Source organism: Accipiter gentilis, chromosome 24 (assembly GCF_929443795.1).
Source record: "Accipiter gentilis chromosome 24, bAccGen1.1, whole genome shotgun sequence".
NCBI lineage: Eukaryota > Metazoa > Chordata > Aves > Accipitriformes > Accipitridae > Astur > Astur gentilis.
This window is the reverse complement of record NC_064903.1, coordinates 4,031,270-4,057,475: the sequence shown is the minus strand read 5'-3', so window position 1 is coordinate 4,057,475 and position 26,206 is coordinate 4,031,270. Positions and strand designations below refer to the sequence as shown.

At 43.7% G+C, this 26,206-nt stretch overlaps 1 protein-coding gene across 1 annotated transcript in view; it reads right to left on the bottom strand.

The window, feature by feature from the left end:
- TRPC5 (transient receptor potential cation channel subfamily C member 5) overlaps positions 1 to 25,943 on the bottom strand; it is a 95,926-nt gene extending 69,983 nt beyond the window's left edge. The window contains exon 1 of the mRNA XM_049827563.1: positions 25,804 to 25,943. The gene's annotated coding sequence lies outside the window, so the exon portion shown is untranslated. The remainder of the gene's footprint in view (positions 1 to 25,803) is intronic.
- Between the last annotated feature and the right edge of the window lie 263 nt (positions 25,944 to 26,206).

The following is a 26,206-nucleotide window of genomic DNA, read 5'->3' as shown; positions in this document are numbered from 1 at the left end:
AAGAATGAAAATTAGCTTTCCTTTCTAACATTTCTTGTCGGAGACAGAACATTATGAAAACTGCACAAAGTTTAGAGCAATGTTGTGTGCTAGCATGGGAAAAGGCAAGGGGGGCTGCCTGATCAATGTGTAAGAAGCAGTGAGGAGAGGGCAAGGAGAAAGAAGTGCAGGGGAGCAGCACTGAATAGTAGCCATTAGTTAATAGATGTGGTTAATGAAGATAGACAGGCAAAGATCACTCAGCAGCACTGCCCTTTGCCACTAAAAATTTCAGGAGTTTTCACTACAAAACTTAGGATCTGTTAGCAGTTGAACGATCCCTCATTTCCCACTTTACACACACAACACACTCCCACATGCTACCGTCTCACGGAAATCAGAATGACCTGTATGAAATGGGATGAGTATAACTGAAAGGGTGAGAGCCAGTGCTGGTTTACATCCATGTAGCCACTAGGCCCACTATAAAATAGGACCTTCCTGGCTTTTATTTGCTTTTACCATCATTTGAATTTTCATGATGCTGATTAAGAGGTGGAAAAGCACCATTGCTCCCAATTTCTGAGTTCCCTGTGTAATGGAAGCAGCAGAGACTTGTAGGGGTATTGAATTTAGATAGTGGAGCTCATCGCTCCCAGCTGATGTGAGCATCTGACTACCTGAGGAACAAATCAAATACTGGATCTTGAACACAAGTTCAATAGACAAGAGCTACCTTTCCCACTTGATGGGACTCGGTACGAGCAGCCAACTCGCATCACACATTAGAGCAGACAACAAAACACCCTATCTGCCAAGTTGCAAATAGAGCGGTTGGTTGTTCCCTCCTACTGGAGATTCACTCTGACACATGTTGGCAAAACTGTGTGTGTGGCTTTAAATGTCACTACATCCTCTCTCTCAGATCTGCAGAAGGGTTTATGTGCTGGAAAGCCTGACTGTATTTTCTAGTTCTATCAGCCCAATAAAAGAACTGATCTCTTGCAACACATCTTACTTCACTGCTTCCCTCCATTCTTCTCTCCAAGGCTACTTTTTCTTTTTAGTATTTCAGGGAAAGTATTTTCCTCATTTTGCATTTCTAATCTGGACTTCAGGTCTGGAAATCATGGACTGTAACTGCTAAAACAGCCTGACTCTTTCATCACACTCAGAGGCTGTGTGCTCAGTAATATTGATCTTTTTTAAAAAGGTTATAAAGCTGAGTTATGAAATAGTCCAGAAGGACCACTTAGGTAAATAATATTACATGTAGTTAATGGACCAATTGAGTTTGTGATTGGATCCTTCTTTTAAGTGCTCTAGATCTTATTTACTAACAATGTCTGACTGAGCTTATGCCTCCCACAGTTTGAGGAAATAAAACTGACTTTGTAACATTCTGCAATTCCTTTTCTTCTGCAAAGATACCCTCTTGTTCCAGAAAATTGTTTTTTCCATGAAGTTCAGTGGGAACCAGATTGCAACCTAAGTCTCACTGCTTCTCATGTGTCTGCATGACACTCACCACCTTTTTGGTCAGAAGCAGAAATTTTTCCTGATGCTTTTAAATGCAAAAAGAGCCACTACTGAATAAATATACAACCTCAGAAGTATTTCAAAACTGTAAAATTGCAATGACCTTCTGGTGTATATGGCTGTGTAAATTGCCTTTAGCAAAGGCCCCATGATCTCAGGAAGTTTATATTCAGCTCATAAGTTATGTAAGATATATCATTCCCCTGGAATAAGTGCTTTCCAAATCTTGCAGGGTTGCAGTACAACACAAAAATGAGAAACCGACAGCTAATAAAATTGGAGATGAGTAATATAGTTTCACTGCCCAAGATGAGTGAAAGGGAGAGCACTAATAGAGTATGTGATAAAAATGCAAGGCTGCAGTCGTTCATGATTCACATGGGAGGATATGTCCTTAGAAGATGCAGAGAAAAATTCTTCTTAGAACATTTTTCACTCGTCATCACTTCAGGCGTAGTTAAGAATACATATAGTCACTGGGGTACTGCATGTAACCTTCTAATCTGAGAAGTGTTTGTAAAAGAAGACAACCTCAAACTTCAGATTATAAATTTACAGAAGCCAAAAGAAAATTCTTTGCCAGTAACTCAAAATGCCATAATTTGACTCAAGTCCCAGCTGCAACTCTTAACTTCCTAGGGAGGGTGACAATTATCAAAGATATATATGTTTGATTTGGAAAGGCCAACTCTTTGGTATAATTCTCTTCCGCTGCATGATCAATTGATGAGTCATGACTAACCGCATATGGGTGTGTATATATATGTATATATAAAAATATCATTACAAAAGATACCGCGTATATAGTACGCTTGGAGATACTGTTGGGCTTAAGAAAGTACCTGTTCCTCTCTGAGCATTCAGTGCTCCTAACTAAAACTTAGGAATCAAACTCAGTTCTCAGACTTCTGGCTTTAGGGTGCTCAATCACGTCAGTCCAGAACATCTACAAGGCCACCTAATGCTGGAGGATGGAAAAATTGGCACAGCTGAATTCTCTACTAGATGAATAAGCTCTCTCTGCTGGACACAGCCTTACTGAAAGCCAGTATGACTCTGTAGCACAAACTCGTCCATTCCACATGCAAAGCACTTGGTTTGACTTTGCCCTCTCAAGCAGAAGAGCACAGCTACATATGTATTTCAAAGGAAAATAACAAATCGTGATACTTCACCACATATGCTTAAACCCATGGGGAGAGCCTAAAAGCCAGCATGTAACAGATGTGAATCATGTTGTCTTGGTGAAGAGCTGAAGGGCTGTCCCATGCTCTAGTGATGACTAGAGACGAGAACCTAGAGCGAATAACACAATGAAACTGGCCTCAGTGTCAGGCTGAGCTCTACAGGCCTGAAACATCCCATGGGTTTCACAGGGGGTTTTGCAGATGCAAGGCTCCACCTCACCATATCTCTGCAGAATCAAAGTCAGCCAGATGGTAGCCAAGGCTGATATTCAGGATGGAAAAGGAGGATTTAATTTTGGAGAGATGGAAAGTTCCATTATAACTATACTTGTCTGCAGATGTACTTAAAGAAAATTCACAGGAAGAGACTTTTGCATTTGTTATATCGAACTGCTGTAACTGGAAACAAAACCGACAAGTTTGCCAGCACACAAGCCCTTCTTCACATCTGGATTGACCTGACCATAGAGAAGAACTCACATCGTAAGCCTAACCATTTAAAAAGATGAGGTGTTTGATATTCCTTGCTTTCCTGTTCAAGCCAACTATGAATTTTGTTCTTCCTAGGTTTCTGTTTAACCTACTGCTTCAGCACTTGAGTCCTTCATAATGCTGGGGACAGGAGCGGACCATTGCTTCAAAGCACCAGGATGTTCTCAAAAGGCTTTTTTCTGTGGAGCTGCAGAGGTGGGCTACCACTGATTCACTGCTAGCAATGATCACTTGTAGCAACCCCAGAAAGTTATTCTTCTCTCTTTTGCCCCCAGTGGTTCTCTGTCCTCCATCTCCACCTGCTGAGCTTGATGTTCTCTTCAGCAGAACTGTATTTCAAAAAGGTGTTGTCCAGACATATAAGTTTTGTACATCTGTGACTTTAATAAGCTAGTTTTTCCTCAATGGGGAACTTCTTAAATGTGTATTTTAGTGTATTTTTGCTGTATTTTAAAATACAGAGTGTAAGAACATTTCAGCAGATAACACAGTCACTACATTTTGTGGGCAGGCTGCTTAATTGATCCAAATGAGCAAAGCCCCGAGTTTTAACAGTGCATGGGTAAACACTTCTCTGGGGTACTCTGCTTTGCCATGGAGGAAAAAGATTTGTACTTGCCTGACTCAGCTCAGCATATTTCTGTTACCTACTCCTCCATCGCACATGACTTAAGGCCTCTTGCCTGAACAGGATGTACTGGCATCGTTTAAGGGTGAAAGTCATCAAGGAAACAGTATTAGGAAACCCCTAGTTTGTGTTATAACCTTCATTAGTTTCAGTCTAGTTGCACAGAAGTTGCAGCATTTCATATTAATCTGGACAAGCCCTGGATATATGGGCTTAAACCAGAATCCATTACAGCCTGTGAGCAAGCTGGTATGAGGCTGCTCAGCCTTATACTCTGCAAGTGAATTCAAACAACAGACAGCACCCTTTCTTGGGAAATGACAGCAAAAGCTAATACCAAGCTTGTCTGAATTTATCAAACAGTAGATTCACTCTATGCACACATGTATAGTGTTTGCATTCCAGGAAAGTTGGTAATATATTTGATTTAGAGTGCTTTCTCTGATCTCTGGATAATAATAAACAGGACATCTACTCCTTGCCATTGTGATTTGCACACAGCCTAAGCAGCCATGCAGAACATGGGCCAATAGTCATCCCTGTGTTCAGGACAAGCAACATCCTTGTCTATCTCCAGCTCTGTCACTGTGGTCTTTGCAGGGTACAGGTAGCCCAGATTTGTTTTCATCTGTCCTGAAAGCAACACACAGCTTCCGGTATGTCTTAATGGAAAGGATGACTGAAAAATCCTCTAGTGTAGAGCCAATTTCAAAGCTCCTATTCGGGAGGCAGAGGGGCAGGGAGTAGTGACCCATCCCTGGAGTATTTCAGTATTACCTCAACAAAAATCAGTCTGGGCTACTAAAATGACTTTCTGGTGATGGAATGGCTGCACCACATGGTTTTAGCTACTATTACAATGAAGTATTTACAGTTTGTAATTCTCCAACTTCTTTTCACACAGTCATCACATGGGTGTGAATAAATAAAATGTACCATTGTAAGGAGCTTAAAAAAAAAAAAAAAAACAACTCTGGAATATATTCACAGTACGTATCTTTGCAAATGCAGACAGAACAGAAAGCTTATTTTGTCTGTCTGACGTCATCGCTCTGTCCCCTACTCTTTTGAGATGGGCTATCTATTCATCTTCCACCACCTAATAACAAAAAAGAGATGTCAACTGAACTGAGAAATACTGTCAAGCAAGCCGCCCCGTTGTCTTATCTGCTAATGCAGCACTAATGTGGCATGGCATCATTATCATCTCTGTGCTCTATGTTGTCCACTGTTTCTGTGCCTGCTGCTTGTAATCTCTAGTTGCTGTAGCTATTGAAGAAGAGATTTTTTTTGCCTGTTCCCACTCTCACTCAACGAGCGTTGTAATCATTTCTTCAATCAACAAGATAATCTGTGAATATTGTCTCTAGGAGAGCTGATGACAGTATGGACTGTTAGACCTGCCTCAGCCTGGCTGAAAGCGCAACTAAGCCACCCAGTCACAAAAGGAAAATACAAGATTATGGCACAGTTGCCAGTATGAGAAAAGGGCAGTTGCAGCAAGCTATAAACAACTAACAGTGACAGTTGTTTAGGCTCTGCTTCTCGTCTCAGTAACGTGTGGATTTATTAGTGGTTATCAATTACCATTTCTGAACAAGCTTTGTTGGAACTGTTTTCATTGGCACCCGTGTAAAAATACAGTCAAGACCCAGCATATGCAGTCCCCTATGCTGACAGTCTCTAGGGTTACTGTGCAGTAGTAACTCTAGCTCTAGTAACTCTGTTTTAGTTTTGTTCCTAATTTTGTCATTCAAACTAGACTGGGGGTTCTTGGTAGGAGAAGGAAAAATCATGTGCTCAATTCTCACATAAATGTTTCCCAATTGCAAAGAAAAGCTATTTCAGACAGTACTATGCTCACCTGCATCACCTTTTGGAGATGAAAAAGTGTAAGACCCATGTATACTGCTTCCCTGACTTAATTTCCAAACTATGGTAAATATGGAGGGATTAAAAGCCAAATTCCCTGCACCTACAGAATGCTGGAAACATGAACACAAGGAATCTGTGTCCCAAGAGCAGCGAGCACACCACTTGCATTTCGCAGTCATTTGCTCAAATGGCACCAAAATCAGAGCTCCCAATGGGCAAGGAGAGGCTGCCCTGCTCCCATGAGGGTGCTAGTGCCTGGCAGTGATGCTTCTGTGCCTGCGCTCTGTGGAAAGAGAACAAGCTTTCAGACATCTCTCCTTTCTAAAACCTTCACAGGAGAAAGATTTCTTAGGGGCTTCCAGACACAGGAAGAAAATTCTGAAAAATCCAAATATTTGAAGTACTTAGAGCAGGTGACTGATTTGAATGCAGCACAACTCGGCGTGGGGGGTATTACCTCTCCTTCACTAGCACCGACCAATGCAGGGCACAGTCTCCTCTCCTGTGGCTGCAGCCACATGGCTGCGCAGCTTCCCCACCACGTTGGACCCTGGCTGGTTCAGGTGCACCTCACCAGCAAATCCTGTAGTCTGAGCCACCTGGATGGCTGTAGGGCTGAGAAGGAAAGCCGTTTCTACAAGCAAAAGGTCTTGCTGAATGTACCATTTTAAAATGATGGAGACCAAGCATTACAGATTGCAATGGTAGTGCAATCACAGTTTATCTCAGTCATGCTTCTGCACAAGTCAGGCCTGGTCCTAGCATCCTTCACTGCCACTTCTGTTGAGACAGTCTCTTGACAAAATGACTGCCTCAGCTGTGCAGTAAAGCAGGGTATTTTATGGGGAGGTAGAAATGCCATACAGAAAAAAGAAAAGAGAAATCTTCATAAAAAGAAAGTGGGAGGGAGCTTCCCCTGACAATGACAATAAACAGAATAGTCTGCAGATAAAATAAAGAAGCAAAGCCAAATCCTAGTTCATTAAGATAGCTCAGGGAAGAGCCTAGAACTGCAAACTGGACAATTTTTGAAGACCCACAGAAAGGCTGGAGGAAATAAAAACACATTCATTTAAAATAGAAAAATGTTGTTCTCAGGAGAATTAAGCATGTGAATCTAAAAGACACAAAAAAATGCTGCACAGACATAAAGCAGCATGGAAGAGGGGTAACACTGTTATACTGCTTATAAGTAAAGAAATGCATAGGACACAGACGTTTGTTACTATTTATGCCCTTATAAGGTTCCTGAATAATATCGCCAGTATAAAACTTGCCTATTCAACTACCAGACCATTCTTATAAAGTCAGAGATTTGGGTCAGAGATTTGTAGGAGTAAACATGTTATTTCTTAATCTTTGCCTACTTACATTGTGTCTTTTGGCTACCAACAATAACACCCATCTCTTACATGGCTTTTCAGCCACAGATCTAAAAGTACTTTTTAAAGGACAAGCAGCATTCATCCTCTCGTTGTACGAGTGGGAAATCCACAGCAAACAGAAGTGAAGTGACTTGCTTCATCCTTTCGTGACAGCAAGTGATAATTGGCCAGAATTGCCCAGAAATACACATACATATATATGTATAGCTTAATATATGTAACCGATCCTTTAGTGTCTACTGAGACAAACACAATGCCAGAGCGATCTGGAGTCCGAATGCCTCCAGGGGAGCTGAGTCACTGAGCCCCTTTAGAGGGATGTAAAATGCTCTTCCCCTGCCCTACTGTTGCCTTCTGTATAGAGAAAACCAAGCAGGAGCTTTGCCTCTGCCCACACCTGCTCCTCACCTTACAGGCAGCCACTGTGGTTAACAGGAATACCGCAGTCTCTCTTCCTTGGGCTCAGGTCTGAAGTTTGCAGTCCTGCCCCATGATATTGCAGTGGAAGCCTTCTGGCACCCTTTTTCAATCTCACGGTAGAGACTTCCCTCTCCTGGGGCCAGTGCCCTGATGGGGCGCAGCAGTTCTGTCCCAAGAAAGGTTGCACAAGAAGTGATGATAAAAAATGAAAAAGCCCCACCTTACTAGAGAAACACCTTATTTTAAATATTCCACAGGGCTACTCTGTCAGATGCTGAAAAATCTGCATGACATTATCTTAGAAATCAGTCCCTGGTCTTCCTAAGGGGAACTTCTCACATGGGCATAGGATGCTTTTTTTTTCTCCCCAAGTTCTTGTTTGCAGTATAACTTAATGTTGCTGCTTTTTTTTTTTTTTTGTATTTTCTTTTCTTGAGATACTGTTCTAAAATTTTCTCCCATTTTCTTTTGGATTTAATTTTGCAGTTTGCTTCCCTGTTCAGTTAAGTGTTCATTCAAGGTATCTCGGCTTTCAAGAGACATCTGAGGTGAGGCTCATCAGTTTTTCTTCAGAAGAGATTTATTTTGTATGTTCTCAGTTTTAGGCTCAGCTACAGTATAACTGCAAGGGGGTTCATGTTTAAATTGAGCTGTATTCCTCTGGCTGCAGGAGTGGGCCTATGCAAAGGCAGTGCACAAATCCATAAATAAGGCTTGGCACGATTTCACTGCTCTACTTAATGCCGACATTTGCAAGCTCTGTTTTCCCAAACCTCTTGCTTCCAAATTCCTGCACCTGCTAATTTGTTAATTCTGTTTTCAGTGAGTTTAGACTTGTGTATTCTTAATTATGCTAATAAAGAATAAACTATTTAAAATATTAATGTTTTGCAAACTTTAAAAAGAAAACAGTTAACAAATACCTTGCCCCTGGGTCTGTCTTCAGTGCTGGATTCACAGACTGGTCCTGGGCATTACTTTTTCTCTCCCAGATTCTCTTGAGTGGACGTCCTGTCCTCCCTCCTCCTCCCTCTCAGGTCTCTTCTAACACAGCTTCACTTTCCCCTTTTCTGTCTGATCTCTGCTGAGAGGAAGATCTTGCAGGTTAATGAAAATCACCCCTGAAGTGGTAATTACCACAGCTGTCTCTACTAGTTTTCTTTTCCTCTCTTGATACTGATCTCCTCTCCCCTCCAAGGCTCTGCAAAGGCTCTTTTTTTTCTGTTCTCTTCCAGCTAGCCCTCGTAACTGGTGTCTGGAACCTGCTGGGAGTTACTGGGCTGCTACAGACCTTTGTCCCCGTCCTGTCCTTTGGGCATCTCTCAGATATCTCTGCGAGGCAGGAGAGTTATACTTTTGGCAAAAGAATGAAGCGTAAGAAAATTTGTGGTCCCTACAAGGCAGTAGCAGTGGCCTCTCCTCCCCATGCACCTACAATTTTAAAGAACTGCTCTTCTGCTTTCCCTGAACATCACTTTGGAGAACTGGTTTATGTTTTCCTGGCTCCTACATAAAATGTAGGTCAGATCATGGTAGACATACATCAAAATTGTGATTTACTGCACATGAAAGGAATAGCGAGCACTGAACCTGCAAAGAAAGAAGACTAATTGCTTAATTTACCCAAACAACATCTACCTGCAGACTGTCTTTTGGCTTCTTGGGGTTTCTTCCTATATGTGCATTCCTGATGCACCTTTAGCTGTACTTTTTATGTGCCTGTCTTTCCTGGAAGTCTACACAGAGCTGCTAAATCGCAGATATACAACATGTAGGATATCGTTCTCACCATCTCCCTGACAAAATAGCATTGTTTCTTACAGTACAGATGGCTTACAAGATACTGATCTCTGCCAATGGAGCAGCAATGTACTATCTGTAAAGTGACTCTGAAATGAACTGTTTTGGCATTAAGACTGAGATTGAGGATAAACCACACCATGCAGTCAGGGCCGAGCAGGCCTCGAGAAGGCCATGTAAGTAGTATCACTCTTAGCAGCATATCAAGGACTTGTTTCACCCCAGGAGAGCAGTTTTCCCCAGGGTTGTGTGCTCTCCATAACTGTTCGCAGTCTGCACAACTAGACTACACTAGATTACAGTCATGCCATGCTTGTCACTTCCTTGGGAGTCTAGCCACATTTGCTGGGGTTTATTTTCAGCCCTGAGCTCTGAGAGTTCAATAATTACATGAGAATGTGTTCTGAAAAAAAAAAAAAAAAAGTTTCTAGCCTCCAGGGTGTGAAGTAAAGAGTGTGAGTCACTGAGTGAACTTCATTGATGCAGAAACCAGGCAGAAAGTGTCCCAAATTCTCTAGGTTTAAAAAATCTCATTAACTTTAAGCCAAAGTTTGCAGATCTGAGGGATGGGGCAGAGAGGGGAGGAATGGGGCATTGGAGCCCATGGACTCGGCAGTACTGTGGCTGCTTGATTTGGGCATGCCAGACCTTCTCTGCAGGCCACGGCACCACCTTCTCTGTAAGCCCTTCACTGGCTGGAAAAAAACCCAGCATGGTCCATGCAGCAAGGGATGTCTTTGTGCTCTGCTCTGGTACCAGGCGGGTCAGGGCAACGGTGGCATTTTGTACACTCACTCATGCCCACACATTTTAAGGATCGCCTGCTCTGCTATTTATAAAGCTAAAAGGGTGTTATCACTCAGTCGACACAGTGCAGAAGCATCACTGGGTATTCTCCACGAAGATAGTTTTGTAAGTCCATTAAATCATGCCAGCTAGATATCATACATCCTTGTTCACATGTAGTGTGAGAGGATCCCTTCGACTCAATCAGATAAAACAGCCACCAATTTAACACCACTTTTGGCAGCAGAGAAATACGTTTCTATACATGCCTACTTACAGCCAAGGCCTGCTGAATCTTCTCTACTCTAAGACACCTCTATTACTGCCATGCAGAGCTTAAAATCAGCTGAGAAAATATGTTCCACACTAGACAACTCTATTTAAGCACAGTCATAACTGTGGCTACAGACAGAAATGCAAACAGCATGTATATTACCAGATAGGCACTATTTTCAAATTTATTTCCTTTTTCGTTAAAGCCCTAGGTCTAAGAGCCCTCCTCCCACAAATCCTTGCTTAGTAGCACATCTGGTTAGGGCTCCCTGCAAAACAGAAAGTATCATCACCCCCATTTTCTAAGTAAAGAAAAGCAGAAGACACTACCAACTTTTGACAGGAAGCCTAGGGCCAGCAAAGAGCATCATTGCGCTCCAGGCTCACACCTTAACCACTGACTGATGGCTGAACTATGTGTGGAGTACTGTAGAGGAGAGTAAGGCTTCAGGGTAGCACAGCTGTTTTCCCTACTGATGTTTTGACTAGAACAAGGCACTAGAGCAGCAGATGTACAGTGATGATGCACTGCTAGTCTCCTCTGACAGGCACTGTTCACTCAAATCCTCATTTTCTTTTGCCTTCCTCTTGCTTTTTTCCTTCTTGATTTCTTAACTGAAAGCTTCCATCTACGATGTCTGTGAAGAAAATCTGAAAATGTGGGTATCTGATGCTTAGACAGCTACAGGAGTTAGCAGAGAGCCTGGGCAAAGAACAAAAGGCTGAGTCCCATATATCTCAGTGAGAGGCTAATTCTGGGGCATGATCATCAAGGTGCCAATGCTGATTGCAATTCCAGTCCTTATCCAAGACAGGAGATGGAAAGTTACCGGTTTGCATTATTTATCTTTCCTACCTCCATGCTTGGGTGATTTTTGAAGACACCCTCACCTCTTTTGCCCCACCTAAAAGGGGCTGCATGAACAAAATTTGTACAAGAATTTAACAGAAAGGGAGCTATGCTCAAGGTGTTCATTGAAACAGAGGAAACACACAGACATTTTAAATAACTATGCAAACTGCTGGAGGGACCACTGCAGATGTCAGACATCACTCAGATGCCGTTTCACCTGGCATGTTACTTTAATGAGTAGGGAATGGAGAGGCACTTCCACCTTTTGCTTTCTCTGTCTGACCCCAGTCCTGGACTCTGAACTACCTCCTACTGTGAACACAGCATTGGCGATGTAATCCTCCCTTCTGAGAGTTATTTCCAGAGGAGCAGGTCTTTTGACATTGACTGGAGAAATGAGTATCAAGCTAAGATCCCCACTGTCTAGCTACCTGAGGCTTAGCTTTCTGCAAACCTTCAAAGCTGTCAGGAGGGCTGGGGACGACCTCTGGGATGACTGCAGAAAACAGCATAACCACATCAGCCAAGTTTCTCACAGATCATCGGGTCTATGGCAAAACAAGCAGAATTAATGTGTGGGAAATGAGATTAGTTCCCAGCTCTGCTCTGACTTTGGCTTCTCATGTCAGTTACGTGAAGGGTCTGGTGGTTCCCACCAGAATCGGGTCGGTCTGTTATAAAGTATACTCCACCAAACGTGGCAAAATAAAGGGTGGGTAAAATCCTTGAGGTGCCTGAGAGCTTCTCTGAGGTTGAAAAGAAATCAGGATTCTAGCTGGGAGTTTTAGCAGCAGCATTTGCTCTATCTGAGAGCCACATCCCAGTGACACAGCAAAGTAGGGATCTTTTCCACTGCCTTTCTGGTGCACCCTTGGACGAGTAGTTTGTCCCGTCCGCACTTCTCTTTTGCTTTAGAGTATATGGCATCACTGGTAGCTACAAGTAAGGACACCAAGAGGCCCTCGTCTTGGTTGCCGTAACAGGAATGAATTCTGTTTCTAGAATTCATTTTTTGCCTTCCTCCCAGCTTCAATAACTTTCTCTGACTACACAGCTCTCATCTTCAAGATACTGTCAGCACTGTTCTTTCCAGACACATAAAGCAGATAAAGTGTCTGATTAAAAAACATCCAAAAGGCTAAAGCCAGCTTGTATAACAAACAACTGGCAAAGACATTAAATTAAGACCTGGGGTTTTTTTTCACTTACACTTTCAATGGGCATGGGCATAATGACCATCTACAGTTCTATAATTTCAAGCTCTACGGTTAGTTTTACACATTTTTTTGCTCATCTAATTAGCTGTTAGCATTCTTGAACACTATCCATTAAATTTTATTACCCACAATCAAGTTTTCATAACAGAACAGCAAAAATGACGGCAAAAAGAGTATCCATGGAAGACATGATATTCCCATGCATCACTGAAAGGGAAAATTGAGACTTTCCTCAAATTCTGAGCTGTTCCTAGATGGACTGCATGATTGACTAAAATCCGAGCCTGATTTTGCTTGGGGGTGCATTGTCACAAGTCTAAAATTAATTCTTTGACTCTTTAGAATAACCCTGCATCTCTACTGGCTTAATTACGTACAGGACTTAATTTGGCTTCACCAAAAGTATTCAGGTCCACAATTTTCTCAAGACCTTCTCATTTTTCAAGTCCCCTTCTGTAACTATAATAAAGGAATGTTTTTTTTATTTAGAAGGTAGTTTCAGCTGGAACATGCATGAAAAAATAAATAAAACAATGATTTTTTTACACTGATGAACTAAGGCCAAATTCTTCTCAATTTAGTGAGGTTATGTGTCCTAGGCCCTGTGTTCTGAAGTGCCATAATGGACCAGAAGTATCTTTTTGTTTAACGTTACAGTACTTGTAGCCCAGCTATCTTTCCTCAGCTTCTTCAGTCCCTGTTCCTCTGCCACAGCTCTCAAGTGGGAAGCTAGATTCAGCACGGATTTTCCTGTGCCCTCCAGCACTCTCAGGAGCCCTTGCATTCTCTTTTTTAGCTGGATTTTGCTGTCAGTGAAGACCTCTTTTCAATTTTGTCTAAAATACATTAGGCCAGTTGCTTGCTATTTGCTTTCTTGTTTGCATACCTTTGGCCCAGCAGGTCTGGCTCCTTCCTTTCAAAGCTATTTTCAGAGCTACAGTTCAGGTCCATCTTTACTGATTTCTGATCAAAACACAGTAGTGTAGACCTTACTACCAGCAAGCACCTCTGACAACCACAAATACTGTTCTCCTGTGTTGTGTCTCTAGCCAGAACAGCAGCCTGCAGAAGCCAAGCCAAACAGCCACATCATGTGGCCAAACAGCCAGTGAAAGAAGCTGGAGTCCTCCAAGAATTCCCCTATATTTCAGGGGAGCTACTGAGTCTCCCTGTAAATCCTTAGCAGGATGGTCCATGCTGTTACACAGTGTCTATTGCCTGGTGTCTGGCTATACTGGTTCCACAAATGTTACTTGGCTGACATTTCAGGTTGAAAAAGTCAAATGCTATCCATATGTTTCCCAAATTTCATTCTGGACTTCAACTTTCTACAAAAGAAAATGATGGGCAGTGATAGTTCTAGGGATACTGCATCCCTGCCAAGGATCCTACAGTTTGAGCTGCCCCAAAACAAGCGCCAACACTGCACCAGATAATGCCACAGATTGTTAGTGGAAAGCTGGCATGAAATGCTCAGCATACCTCAAGTATGCCCTCCTTAAAGCCTGAAAAAGGTGAAACCACTCAAACAAACAAACAAACAAACACCATCCCTCCCTGGGGAAAAAAACAAGATTGCCCGCTCTGGTTTGTGTAGTGTTTGACAAGAACTACGCTCCCAAAGCCACTGCACCAGCCACTGAGCCAGCCAGCCTCCTAAATCCACGATTGACAATGAAGCTGTTTGTTTGTCATCTCCAGGCTGAACAGGAATGGCATTTCTGTTGCAGTGCAGTAAAAGGTTAGCACTTGCATAAGCTGATAAATGTGAACTCAAGGTGACTCTATGTATTACATTAGCATAGGTCTGCAAATCCTTAGGGCGCACAGAGAAGTCTAAGTAAGCAATATAAGCAACTACAGCATTGCAACTGAACACGTCTCAGGGAAAATCCTCCCTTTACACACATAAAATGCAGGACAAAATCTCATAGTGTGTCTGCAGTCTGCTAGGCTCAGGGCAAAGGCAGAACAAACCAATGCTAAGGTACAAGGGATGAACATTGCCTATTAACATGGGAGATACCTTTTCCATGATATTATTACTTTCCACTAAGTTGAACAAAAAGACCCAAGTTCTGGAAACAGTGTCTCGTTGTAACGCCTGCATGATCAGATGAATAAATCTGTTTTAATTAAATGCCTTTTTTATAGTAGGCTGTAACAAAATATTGTGAGAAAGTGAGAAGCTGATAGCTGGCTTTGAGATTTCAAGTAACCTTCTCCTAATTAAGTCTGTATATATTTATATGTCATCTTGGTGCAAGAAAATACTTAGAGCTCTCCTTTCTTTTAACTTCCTTTTCTATTTTCCTTTCTAGTGTTGGTTATTAATTTACTATGATCTTTCTTCACATTACTTCAGCCAAAGCAGAGCCAACTTGTTTCAAAAGCATCTTATGCACTCTGAATTTCATTCTGCTTATGGAGATTCACTTGTCTTGCTGACCTCAATGACATAATTCCTAATTGCACTGGTAAAACTGAAAAGAGAAGCCACTGTTCTGGACTCCTTCCTGCTTCGTTACACTGGGCTGATGCCATTGACGAGACTCACCAAATTAAAACTCTAACTCAGCAGGGAAGGTATTGCAAGCACATCAAAGTATCTCCATGCTTTGCTTCTCGTTTCATGTACCACTGATGTAGTCTATCACATGCTGTTACTGAACTTCTTCAGTTCTCAGCCCCAAAGCCTGCTACATTTTGAGTTAGTCTATTGTCACTCCCACTTTTGGGCTTTATCTTCCCTGCTCAGCACCCCCCAAAAAAAGCAAGAGACCAAGTGCCAATTTAGGAGTATGACTCTACCTATATGCCACCAGTGCTTTTCTGGGCTTGGATGTGTGCTGCAGGGGAGCTTTAGTACCAAATAAAGCACAAATCTGCAGGACCATCTCCTGGCACCTTATATATCTGTACACAGAAATAGGGTGTATTGCTAACAGGAAACATTGGAGTGTGCTCTGCAAAGACTGTATTGACATTACCCAGGAGGGTAAAGAAGATGTTCAGGTCATGGTATGTTCCTGGGCTGTAACAAATACAAATAAGATTCTTTACTGAAACAATCACATGTGGTTGGGTTCTAATATTTACTATGGGCTAAACCTATGGTTTTCTGCCTCATAAGGTCTCCCCAGCTGCCCAGACATGAAAGGCACTGTCAGCAGCGCTACGAACACATACTACGCTGGTCTAATGTGAACAGATGACTGGGTTACCACCAAGAACAGTCAATTACTTTGCATATTCATCAGTTTCCATAGACTCAGGCATTCATGCAAGTGTAGTCATTCTCCAAACATCTATGAAAACTGAGATGGTCAAACTAAAAAACCTTTTGGTATCCAAACACCCATCTGTGTCTCTAGCGTCCCCATTGCACAGAGGTGGTCCATCTAGGCTAGAAAAATTCTGCAGTCTGAAGAGGCTGTTTCCAGAGTTAATCTCTCAGGTGCGAGAGGTTCCCTTTAGGACCAACATGATGCTCTTGATAATGATAATTGATCCATATGGATTCAACAGGAGTGTTGGATAAAAAACAGTAGATCAGGCCTCTGGATCCAAACCAAGATAAACAAAGAATGAATTTAAATGAGAAAAGAGTAGGTCTACTTATGTAGTGGTTAATTTGGAAACAAACCAGTACTTTTGAATAGCATCAGTTATCCATGATATTTATAAATTATCTTTCCTATACAATGCTTTACTTCCACTGAAAAGAAGATCTGCCCATATTCTTCACTTTTCATATCTGCAGATTAGAATTTAGTCTTTTATCCCTGCTTTGGGCTGACCTTAGCAGCAGTAACATTCACATCTATGTAATGGAAAAAAAAGACTGCCCCACAGCTTGATCCACTCCCCATCATCCAGCAAGACAGAGACAAAGAATCAGCCTGCACTCTTCTTCTACAAACTTCTACAGGAGCTTCTACAAATTCTCTTGCTTGGCTCCTTCATCTAAGAATGCTTCACAATTATTTCATAAATATCTTACTTTATGTTCCTTTCTTCCCAACTGCCAGTCCCATTTTAGCACCAGACGTGTTCAATATTGAATTTAAGCTGGTCATAACAGCACAATGCGTGTGTGTGCAACTGCACCACTGCTAATGGTCTCTTTGTGGGAAATGGGCTGGGCTTTGTTCCCCCCCCCCCCCCGTCTGAAGTCTCAATTCTTTATGACTTGATTCCCCATTTACTACTCAGAGGCATATTGTATATGTTGGGGCTATAAAAGATGATTAAAACGGGAAACCATCCATCACAAAATCTACACAGCATGTTGGTATCCCTCGTGTAACCACTTTATTAGTAGCACACTGTTCTTTTGCTCTGAATTAATAAACTGAACTCAGTGACAGCTTTGTGTGGCACAGCATCAAGGAAGCAAAAGACCTGGCTTTGACTTCTCGATCTTGCATGATCATGGTCATGCTGCTGTGTTTCTCTTTCCTTGTCTGTAAAATGGGTGACAATGATGCTAATCTATCTTAATTCCATGTTAGCTCAATCCATAAAGCTGATTTAAACAGCATCTTCAATATGGGCACAGTATTAATACCATTTAATATGCTTCAGATTTTCCAGAAATGAACAGGAACTAAAAGCCTAATTTGATTTCCTTTGAACTCTGCATTCTCTTCATAACTTTTCAACATTTAAGCACAGGAACATGCTACAGACCTGCCTCATTGCTCTGTGACTGCATACTGCTGGAAGCCCCAGCGTGTAGCCACTCATGCACGGTTATCACTTGAAAAAGGAGGGACCCCCATGCTGTTATGTGTGTAACAGCACTCAGCTTGTCAGTACTACTGGAGGGCATTTGAACAGAGCAGGCTCTCAGGCTCAAGCATCAGTATCTGGATCAAGAGGAGCCACATCTTGTGGCTGCCCGAATTTTCCTATAGGTATCACAGAAAGTGAGAGACCAGTCTACAACCCATTGCTGGCAAAAATGAGTTTGGCCAATCATCCAGGAATACTGAAGCCATTTGTAGAACCTGGATCAGGTTCTGAAATGTCCATAAACAACAACAAAATCCATCTAACAATGTAGTTGCTGTGAATAATCTGACAGCAGTGGAGATTTGACAGGTGTGTGTAGTCTTATCCTGGTTCAAATGTAGGAACAGGATCCTTTCACAGCACCGCAGCCTCAGCACTGCAAGTTTGGTGGCTAAAGGACTTCAGTCAAGCAGAATAACCAGATTAAAGGACTCTAAAAGAGCACTGCCATGAAAGGGGCTATGTAGCAGGACTGCAGGAATCACATCACTGTGCCACTGTCTGGAGCAACTCTGTGGCTCCCTCCACCTCAGCCTGTCACAGTGCAAAACAACACACTCAGCTTTTATCCAGCCATTTGTAACTCCACGCTTACCAAGGGCTGAGCCTGAACACACGCCCAAACTCCTTGGTTGAATCAGCCCCCGTTCTGGGAGGGACAGAAAGATGCTTCTGAAGAGATCACCTCTGCCACACTGGTGAAGGCAGGTGTCCCTGCTCCACATACGCACCTCTGGTCATTGAGGGGAAGCTCTGCATGCAGAAGCAGGAAAAAAATAAAGGCTCTGATCCTAAAAAAGCAAACACACAAAACAACTCTGAACTGGCCTGCTCTGCATAGGTAAGTGCCACAGGGGAGGGAGCTTTGTTTCCAGTTGATTTTTTGTAAGAGAGAAAGATTAATCCAAATGTGAATGGGACGGTCATAGTAGCAACCCTGCTCCTTCATTACACCCCAAATACTCCACCCTGAATTTTGGTGACATCAGCTATTGAGCCTTAAAAAAGAATGAAAATAAGCCATTCAGAGGACAGTGAGAACATCCAAAATAAAACATTGTTCTTCAAGCCCAGATCCAAAGTTCAATGAAGTCAGTGAGCATTTTTCTGTTTCCCACTGTTGTTTCTGTGCTCACCTTACAGGACCACGGGGTCCCTTCGGATTTCACCAGTAATTCAACCTGTGGCTAGTCCCAGGACTAGTGAAAGAAGACAGGCCAATTAGAGCCACATTTCCCTTCAGCCAGGCAAGAATTGGGAATTCCAAGAATTGAGCTTAGCCTTGGACTGGAAATGTCTCTGAACAGGGACCAGAGTTGATAGCTCTAACAAATCTGATCTTTCTTCCACACAAGAAAGACCAAACAGACTTTGGGCCAGGCCCACCCTTGTGTTGGTGGCCTGAATCCCAGCCTTTCCTTTTCCTTCCCCAGCTCTCTGCTGAGTGATTTAAGTGCCAGGGTCTCAGCTTCTCTAGATGCTCCATTTTGTGTAAATAATTACAAACTTTCAGGGCTTTGTGACTGTTAATGTTTGTAGGCTGGAGTGACATTTTGGGAGTCTGTAAGATTTTTCTAGGAAGAAACCCCCCATTTTCTGTCTTGTTCCATTCATGAGTACATTCAAATCTTCAGCAAAGTCAGAAGACAACCCAGAAAGATCTGCTAGTATTTGTGCTACCTGACCCACTCCATAGATGTATGGCCAGTGCAGATGAACTATTTTTGACTGGAAATCAGTCAGAAACCCTCACATGAGGAGCCAGAAGACTTCTAAAACACCTCTTCCTTTCATCCATTGCAGCATCCTGCATATATTACTTTCAGCCAAGCCACTCTTCAACTTCTTTCTTTTCCCAAACTATTTCAGTCAACCAGGGGTTCATGTGGCTTCTGTGGACAGCAATGGGTTTATTTTTGGGAGGGGTGTCTACACTCACCGATTACATTTTGTGCCAATAGCTAATGTGATGGCTTGTTGACTGCTGATATTCATACCCATGTCTTTGACAGGCAAGGCGCCCACTCACCAGCTGCTCAGCCTGTTTGATTAGGTTACAGACAGGGTGCAGGGAAAACTGCAGGAGATAATGTGGAAGTGAAGCCATTTTGTGCGCTCGCACAGGCGCGCGTGCTTGCAGGACCATAACATATCGCTCTTTGTCACCAACTCTTCATGTAAGCTCAGTAGTGTGCATGTGTGCACACCAGCATCAATCCCCATATATGGTGAAGAAGTAAGGGGAGCTGGAAAGAGATCATTTCAAACTTGGCATGATTTCAAGATCAATAGAAACCCACAGACAAATGTCAGAACATTTGCCCTAACACTCCATAAACACAGAGCTCCAGGCTTAAACAAAGATGTGCATTTTCAGGCACACACTTGTTTTAGACCTTGAGTCTAAGAAGCCTGAAGCCCTTTTTCCAGCTATAGAGCACATCCCTAGTCTGGGTTCAGCTTGTGCCCCTTATGTTTTTGGCACAGAGAAGGGACTCAGAGTCTGTCAGGAACAGCGACGTGGCCATGTTGTATCTATCTCCTGTTGCGCATCCCCCTGACAGCAGGAGCTGGCAATGGGGTGTCAGCCAGGACCTCATTGGAACTGCTTTCCCAGCCAAGGAACCCGGAGGCTGGTGGAGAACTGGGCTGCTAGCTGGGCAGCCCTGCTCTCTCCAGCAACTCCTGTGGAGCCACTGGGCATAGTCAGCTCCAGATATGGTCCTCGCAGACTCTCCCAAGAGGGAGGTTAGTCTTTGTTTTCTTGCTGAAAAGACAGAATATTGCAGAAGAAGCAAACTTAGGAAGACATTTAGGATTCTTCAGAGACTCAGTCTGCTCTTCCCGAATGAGGATCCCCTGATGGTGTTATATAGCAAAGAAAGATCTGGGTAAAGGATTTTCACTATAGCCTTAAATATACTGCAGGGACTTCATATCTTTTGTTCAAACATTCTCTCTGCTCTCCTGTCCTCCTCCTCATCCCTAGATCGGGCTTTACTTCCTTTGCCAATGTAACCTCTCCTCTACTGTTAAAATATCCCTCTCTTGCAGCAGATGCTTCTCTTTGAAATAGCCTTCCTAGCTGTACCTTGGGGAGACATCTCACAGTCCCTTGTCCATTTATTCAGTGACCATGGCCCTGCATCTAACTTGACCTCCCAAGAGAAATGGGTGAAGAATCAGTGACAAGGTGCTGACATCCTAGGAATCTTTATTCCTCTTGTTCCTATTAGGAACAATTTTAGGCATTAGGGCAATTTTATAAACCTGGAGGTCTTTCCAACTGGAAACTTTCAAATACCCCAATACACATAATGCAGATATTTCCATTAACTGCAGCTCCGGGCTAAGTAAGAGATCAGCACCTCCATTTCATAATGCAGCACAAACCAGAACGAACAGGACACAGAGACTGAATGAGAGAGTAGAATTATTTCATCTTCTTGTCCCAGCCAGAGCCCTGAGCCCCAAATGGCTTCATCGTCTCATACCGCTTTGCCAGTAAGGCTTCACACAATGAAATTCTTGCAGCTTCTTATGTTAATCCATTAATACCTGTGAAAGCAGGCTGAAATCTCTACTCTGGTTATCATTCTGGAACCAAAATGCCCAATAAACACTATTCCATAAGCTCTGTTCTTCAGTCTTTATTTTACTGACAAGAAAGTGAATTGCTGTTTTAGCAAGCTATGTGTGCCAGTGCTGGGAGAGCACAGGAATAGATTAAACCCATGGTCCTTCTATCCCAGCATGTTATCTCTGGTGATGGGTAAGTCTGTGTCCACTGCATTTACAGTGACTGTTCCCTTCTGCACTCTCCCTGCATCTGGCAATTCGTAGTGTAGACAGCCAGAGGTTAGTTACATCCAGACCACCTCGTTTCCTATCCACTCTATTCGTTGTGAACTCATCTCATCTTTTTCAACCTGCTTATGCTTTTGCCCTCCACAGTGTCCTGTGGTAATGAGCATTACAATTTAATTAGCAGACATGATAGGAAACATACCTGGCTCTATTCAGGTGCTTAAGTCAGTCTTTCCCAAACAGTAAATCAGATTCCTCTCTAAGGATGCAAAAGGGATGCGGGATACATGAGAGGGGCCAAGAAATTGCTTCAGTTCTCACTGGAACATATTCACTGCACATGAAGAGGGAAAGAGACTGACAGAAGGGAATAAGGACTAAGTAGCTCCCTGGCTTGAATCCAGAGATTGAGCTGAGAATAAATAATAATACGTGTCTAACGATCTAACAGAAACACCCATAATTCCTATTAGCAAAAATTATCCTGCTGCCCAAGTCAAGTCTCCTATCACGGCCACTGTGACCAACACTATACAAAACTTGATATACTCTAAAGAAAATTAAAAATGGAGAAATGAGGACTGATGTCTACCTGCTACTCATGCACATAGAGAAATATACCTTGTCTCTCCAATTCCTCCCCTTCACAGCCATCATCTCATACAAAACACCACAAGGATGCCATACCTACAGCCACACTTCACTCTAAGGTTTCTTCATTGCCTTCCAAGACAGGAAATCTCAGGAAGAGCCCAGGCTTCATGTTGAACAACTCCACACAACAACACAGCATCCTCTCTTTACCATTATGGTAAAAGTGGCCAAAACGGGAGGCAGGTTAGCCAGCAGGGAGGCAGAGCTCTGGGGAACTGATCCTTGTGCAGCAGAAGGGGACCAGCCCCAGCTCTCCTCATTTCAACCCTGGATGCCAGCACATTTCTTGCTTCCCCAAGAGGGAACTTAACCTAACTTACCCTGAAAACACACTGAAGCGTAATAGCTCAGACAGCTGAAAGGGATAAAAATCCTGCCCTAACTTTTCAGTGACTGCAGTCTCCCACACACAGAGACAGCTCCATCTTCCCGTGCCTTTTAAGTGCACTGGGCCTGGGCATTCAAAAGAGGACCTGACTGGCAAGATGCTCTGTTGCAGTGATTTGTGCTTACTGGTCATCTCCCTTGGCAGGAGAAACAAATGAGAATAGCCTTTGCCTTGCTCTGATTTTGTGCTAGACGCTCACCTAGATGAGAAGAAACCTACAGTTGTTTCAAACCTACTGACTTGCTCTGGTACTTTTTAACCTGAACCACAGGCTGGGTCTGGATCCTTCTGCAGTTACTCATACCAACTCCACACTTCTATCCAGGATTTTGGGTTCAGAAACTTCCAGGAATCACTTGCTAGCTTGTATTTTCCCCAAATTGGACATTGTAGAGACTACCAATCAGTCACTGGCAGTATCCTGCCTCTCCGAGACAGGCAGTACACCTGGTTCCCAGCTCTCATAGCGGGCCACTTAAATGTTCCCAAATGCAGCTTTTGACGTGAGCCTGCTCACCTTTGTACCAGATTATCAGCCCAAGCAAGTGGAAAACTCTGCTTGCTTGTAATACTTGCATGTAGGCACTCACTTCATACAGGTTCCTCTCATTACCAAAGGTAAAAGACTGTGGCAAATCCAGTCCTGAGTTTTTGATGGTTGAATCCTGCTGAACTTGGTGATCCTTGCTGATCATGTCATTATAAATGTCTCATCCTTGAGGTTGGCTTTTCTCTGCTCTCTCATGTTTTCCTTCCTCTAGCCAGAAATGATTTACATGTTTGTTTACTCTGAGCTACATTCATCTGAGTCATTCAGCAACCCTCTACCCACAGTCATATTACAGCAAATTTTGAATTGGAGTCTCAGTGAGTGAGTATTATGCTGTTGTGAACATGGGAACAAGGGGCTAAACTCTGGGCCATATTCTGCCACTGCATTTCAAGAATTGACCTGTGCTACGAATGTGTCAAAATTCAGCAGCATCATAATCCCCTGTTTTCTACATTACTTCATAAAGAAGGAGAAACTTCAGGCAAAGGAATTACTCTATATTTACACCAGTGTAACAATTAGTAGGATTTGGCTCATTTCGTACGAATTATACTACTGTACTTGTAGGAATAATCTTTTCTGTTTTAAACTAATTTTAGCCACCCTTGACTGGTGATTATCGAGCTCTTCCATCTGTTGTAGAAAAAAAAATTATTTGCACATAGCTTTTGTGAATTTTCTCCTCTGAGGTATGTTTTCAAGAAGTGTATCTCTCAAAAAACAACATAATCATATTATTAGCAAGACTCATAACTCAGCTGACAGTACCTTGTCTATTAAATCCACAACATGAAAAGACCTCAGAAACGACATTCTAAGAATTTTTTTAAGGTTGTCTGAAAATAAATCTTTGCAAAAAGCAAGTTAATCAAAGCATTTTGTGTCTTGCATTACCTCAAATGAAATTCTGAGTAGAAGTTATTCAGAGATTCTACCAAAGCAGAAGGTGGTTAAGAAAAATAACAATGCCTTTTAAAAAAATATATTACAAAAGCAATGAGATTTCAATGTGCTAGAATGAAAGCAATGCACATCAAAATACAAAGAATTCTCTCAGAATCCCAGTAATAAAAATAAGGAATTCTGTTTATATTCTATGTACTTGCAAGATAAATTAAAGTTGATCAGAGGTTAGTCTCAAACTCAAGTCCTTTTCCATCTAGTTTCTTTTCACAGTTAAAAAAAAAAAAAGCCAGCACCTGGACCTTTTTCTTTACTTCTAATGCTAGAAATGTGCCCTGTAGCAGTATCTGAGACATAGTTCTTGCCTAGCAAGACTTGCTCCTAGCTGATAGTGTATTGATCATTGCTCTGTCTCAGAATAAAAGTATAACCAGATGGAACAGCAAAGCCACACCACAGAGACCAGTGGACTCACAGTGGACCAGTTTTATGTCACGGGTCAGGGTAAGCTCCTTCATGTCTTCATCCCCCACTTACAGCTTAAACGGTCTAGGTCTGAAGTGTTTCTTCAGCTGATAATTACTGCCAAGTTACATGCAGAGAAACTGGGGATAAATATTCATGGACGGAACAAAGAGTGACACAGCTGATAACACCCAAATGTGGGGGTTTTTTTCCTTTTCTTAAGAAATGACACTAGATGTCTTTACAGGGCAGTATTACTCAAGAAAATAGTTCCTTTAGTCTGCTTTGGAGCTACCTGAAAAGACATTTGGCTACAGTTTCAATAAACTGCCTAAAGATACTGCTTTAACTTCTGAAAAGCATTTTTTAAAACAGCAATATAGTAATTTGCATTTTCACAGTACCTCCCTGGCTGAAAAGTGTTTTCAAGGGCTTCTGAGTAGCTTCACACAGCCCTCAGAAGCTGTAACACAGGATAAGCTATATTTTACGGAGAAGGCAAGCAACGCTGAAGAAGACTGAGAGACTTGCCCAGGATCAGGCAAGATGTCCACAGAATATAAGTAAATAAACCTCCTCAGTTCTTCTCCCACAGGGACATGCACACATACACACAGAGGCACTGTAACCACATGACCACCCTCTTTCCAAAAATCTTTCCCTCCATCTCCTCTTGCATTCTGCACAGGGCGCCGCATTACATAAGCTTGCTTGCAAGGAGGTGCACCTGACACAAAACTTAGGGTTTACATTTGACCAGCAGGGAGATGAAATATTTTTTATAATACAGTGGAAAAGTTAAGAGGAAGTGATCAGACAGACTGGAAGTTCAAAGCGACGTTGCTCCCTTGCAGCAGCAGCGAGAACGCAAGACTTCATACATGACTGTTCAACCATGTTACCTAGAGCATGTAGAATTTAATGGAAGACTTGCACATTACCATATTCATAACCATGACTAACAAATCTGTTGTCAATGCCACCAAAAATATCACACAAGCAGAATGTTTTTATACCATTTAAGTCACGGCTCCATAGTAAACAAATGAACTCACGAAGAGTCCTGAAAATGAGCCCTGACTTATTTTTCAGGCTGTGGAATGTGATAAACTATGAACTGCAAGATGCCCGAGAGTCTGTGGACGATAAATGAGGCATTCCTTCTGCGAGCATCACAGCAGAGAGCACCCCCTCCGATAGGACTGTTACCTTTCCCATTTTGTGGGCTCATGGGTCAGCGAGACGACTCTCAACGAGGTCAGAGGATGCCCCAGTTAACAGCAATCTACATTTGTGTTTAACCCGTGCATGTGAGGATCCAGGTGGCCGATAGGGTACGTGCTGTCATTTAGCCCAAGGTCAGCAAAAATTCAGCACCGTCCCTTAGAGGCTGCGAGTCCCAGCGGGGCCGGCAACTCCCGCGGGGAAGCGCGGCCCCGCCGCCCGCCCCGGCCCTTGCTGCACCGCGGCCGCTCCGGCGCTGGCAACTTCAGCGGGAGAAACCCTCCGACCCGGGGCAAGCGGATGCTTGTGCCTGCGTGGGGCGGGCGGCCGGGGGGGTGATGTACAGCAGCGGCCCCTGCCACACGCGGCTGGTGTGCGGCGCCCCAGGACACGGGGTAACAGCCGCGGCTCCAAGTTCGGGCAGCGCCCGGAGGGGACTGAGACGGTGGGGGGGGGGGCGCTCCCAGCCCCGTCCTCCCGCCTGGTCCCGCCGCCGCCGCGGGGCCGCTCCCCGCGCAAGGTGCGCGCCCCCCCCCCCCCCTTCCCTCCCTCCTTCCCGCCCCAGGGGGGCCGCTCACCTCCGCGCCGCTCCGTCAGGCTCTACATGCCGGGGTGGCCGCGGGCCCGGGTCGCCGGGCCGCGCCGCTCATTTGTAATCCGCTCCGCGCCGAGCGCCGCGGGGGGCGGGAGCCCCCATGCCCCCCCCCCCCCCCCCCCCCCCGCCTGCGCTGCCCAGCCGGTGCGCCCGAGGCGGGAGCGCTACGCCGCTGCCGGCGGCGCGGAGCCGAGGGGCTGGCGGCGGGCAGGGCAGGGCGAGCGCGGCATCGTTGCTCCTCGGCCCGGCAGCGGGCAGGCGCCGGGCAGGGCTGCGACCCGCGTCCAGGGGAAAAAAAAAAAAAAGAAAAAAGGCCGGGTCTCCGCGGTGCTCCCCGCCGCCTACGACCGGCCCTCGGCGGCAGCCGGGCTCCCAGCCGAAGCGGA